This window comes from Microtus ochrogaster, unplaced genomic scaffold (assembly GCF_000317375.1).
Source record: "Microtus ochrogaster isolate Prairie Vole_2 unplaced genomic scaffold, MicOch1.0 UNK3, whole genome shotgun sequence".
Taxonomy (NCBI): domain Eukaryota; kingdom Metazoa; phylum Chordata; class Mammalia; order Rodentia; family Cricetidae; genus Microtus; species Microtus ochrogaster.
Genome location: NW_004949101.1, coordinates 17,664,156 through 17,667,247, shown reverse-complemented (window position 1 = coordinate 17,667,247; position 3,092 = coordinate 17,664,156). Strand labels below are relative to the sequence as shown.

The 3,092-nt window shown below is 42.0% G+C and overlaps 1 protein-coding gene across 1 annotated transcript in view; it reads left to right on the top strand.

The window, feature by feature from the left end:
* The window catches only part of Tgm6 (transglutaminase 6), a 72,965-nt gene that overhangs the window by 29,000 nt on the left and 40,873 nt on the right, over positions 1-3,092 (top strand). The window lies entirely within an intron of this gene.

The window sequence follows — 3,092 nt, the reverse complement described above, 5'->3', positions numbered from 1 at the left end:
CAATCCCAACTACTAGAGAGTCTAAAGCAGGAGGGGTACAAGTTCCAGGTCAACCCAGTGAGACTCTGTCTTGAAATTAAAGGTTAAATGGGGGCGAGGGACATAGCCCAGTGGTAGAATATTTGCCTAAGCAGATGAGAGGGTGGAGTGCAATCTCCAGCATTAAGAGAGAGGGAGAGAGAGAGATTTGTTGATAATTTTCCTTCTGCTTCCCACCCCCACCTACATACACCACACACACATGTTTGAACCTTGTAGAGTACAGGGTGTGCGTGCGTGTGTGTGTGTGTGTGTGTGTGTGTGTGTGTATACTGAGTACTACCCCTCTTCCTGTGCACTATCTGTGTACTGAGATGTTCCTGTTGTCATGCTCACAGTTTCCTAAAGACATTTGTTTAGATGCTTTCATAGCAAGCCCAGTTCTTGCTTTATGCTAGCGGTAATTTTTCACACTCTACCCTAGAGATTCTTCTCATCAAATAGGGCTGTTCCTCCGTTTTCCATTCTACTGTCCTTCTTTCTTCCTTCCTCTTCTGTGTCTGGTTTCTTCTGATCACTAGCAGCTGTTGCCTATTCATATTTCAGAGTGGGGACCACAAAGACGATTAGACATTCTCAGGGTGTACTCGTTGAACCAGAGCATCTTTGCGGGGTGACTGCCGAGAGCCCTTCAGCCGGGAACACCCTCGCTGTTCTTCCGTCTTTCTTTTTACCTCCCAAGAGGTGTCTGGAAGGTAAACACCTGACCACAGCTTTGTGGCTGTAACCTACAGGCAGAACATGGAGCCTCAGTCCCAGCAGCCACTGCGAATGTGCCCCCTCTGTTTCCAGTGTGACCTCCCAGCTTGTAGCAGCTCTTGCTGTGTTTCAGGCACAAACCCTCAGCTCTGCTTTACCCGTTCTAAAAATATTAAGTCTTAGACTTCTGTTAACGTGAGAAAGAAAAGGGCATTCGGCCCACAGAGTGAAAAGACCTGGGATTAACTATTTCATAAACAAACCTTCAGACAATTTCTTTTTATTTTATTAACACAAGCCCAGCTCCACTTCAACCTCCACCCACAGAATCCTCTGTTAAATTCCAGAGATCTTAAGAGGATTCTTCAGTGAATTCTGGGTAGGATTGCATCATTGCCTGGACCACCCCATTACCAGGTTAAGAATCATTTTTCATATATGCTAAATCACTTCCTGAACTTCCCTCAAATTTCCAGCTATAAATGTTTGCTATTTTTATCTTCTTCTAGACTTGCCTAACTTTGTGCATTTATGCCCTTTATGGAAGAAGTTCTTTTTTATTTTTAACCAACACACAATAATTGTTCATGAACTATTTCTAGGGTATGATGTGACATTTTGATACATATGCGCAGTATGTAATGATTGAATCGGATAAAAAAGTAAATTCATTACCACAAGTAGCTACCATTTCTTTGTATTGGGAACCTATGAAGTCCCTCTTCTGGAAACACCGCAGCAGGCAGTGGCCTCTCCTTACTCACAGTCCTGTACACACAGTGCTATTTATTTACGAAACACTAGAACTGTCCTGCCATTTGCTGAGACTTCAAAAAATGGCCACAAATATCCAGTTCAGTTTCTGATGCCCACACCCCTTTACTTATCTGTCCAACAAAGCTCTCAGGGCCACCATTTTGTGTCTGGGTAAGGCCGCACCCTTGTCTGACTGTCCGAGGTGTAAGGCTAAGCATGGGTTTGTATGTTCCTGAACGGAATCTCACGCTCAAATGCTTCTTCTTTTCTTCATTCTTGTCTTCCTTAAGAGCTTGGAGTTTTCTCTAAGGACAAGAAATAATGGGAGTTTGATTGTAAGAATATTTTCCCAGCCAATTCAATTTGGGATGCAATAATAACAATATAAAAAAAGCACTTATGACTTTAGGACTCAGAGGAAGAACATCATTCTCCCAGCAGAATTAAGTTACTTTTATTCTGTTTCCTAGGAAACCTTTGATAAAAAAGAAATTTCCTCTCCCAATTCTGGGATGTTTATGCATCTCTTAGAAATGGTCAATTTCTGCTGTGTTGTCATATCTATTATGTCTTTGTTTTTCTTTCTCATAACACTGAGTTTCTTTAGGCTAGGGATTGTATATTGCTCGTTTTTATCTTCCCCTACCCATTATCATCTTGACAAAAGCTGGTCTTGACAAACCTTTTATAAAAGGATGCGTGGAAGAATGGCACGTTACCAAACAAGGAAACTGCAGGGCTGTGTCTAACCTCCCACTACTCTGCAGTGCCTTACCCAGCACTGGCATCCGTGTGTCTATGTGTGTGTGTGTGTGTACATGTGTGTGTCTGTGTCTGTGTGTATGCATGTGTGTGTGCGTGTATGTAGTGTCTGTGTGTATGTATGCATGTGTGTGCGTGTGTGTACATGTGTGTCTGTGTGTATCCGTGTGTATGTGGTGTCTGTGTGTATACATGTGTGTGCGCGTATGTGTGTGTGCTTGTGTGTGTGGTGTGTGTGCTTGTGTATGTGCGTGCATATGTGTGGGGGTGAAATGGGGTGGTGAGATGAACTGTGGAATCTTAATCAAAACAGTATCTAGACCAGTGAAGACGGAGCATAGCCACCTCTGGGTACTTCTGATGGGCTTGTCCTTAGCCACAGCAGCACAATCTGTACATCAAAGAAATAAAGGCACTTTGAAAAAAATTGTTGGACTAGAAAGCTAATTCACTTTTTTGTTCTAGCATGATTAAGAATAAAGAACTCTTACCAAAAGCAATCTACAGGTTCAATGCAATGCGCATCAAAATCCCAGCAAAATTCTTCCCTCGAAAGAACAGTACTCAACTTCATATGGAAAAGCAAAAAAAAACAAACAAACAAAAAAAAACAGGATAGCCAAAACAATCCTATGCAATAAAAAAATTTCTGGAGGCATCACAATCCCTGACTTCAAACTCTACTACAGAGCTACAGTACTGAAAACAGCCTGGTATTGGCATAAGAACAGACAGGAGGACCAATGGAACCGAATAGAAGACCTGGATATCAATCCACACAAAGAAGCAAAAAATATCAAATGGAAAAAGAAAGCATATTTAACAAATGGTGCTGG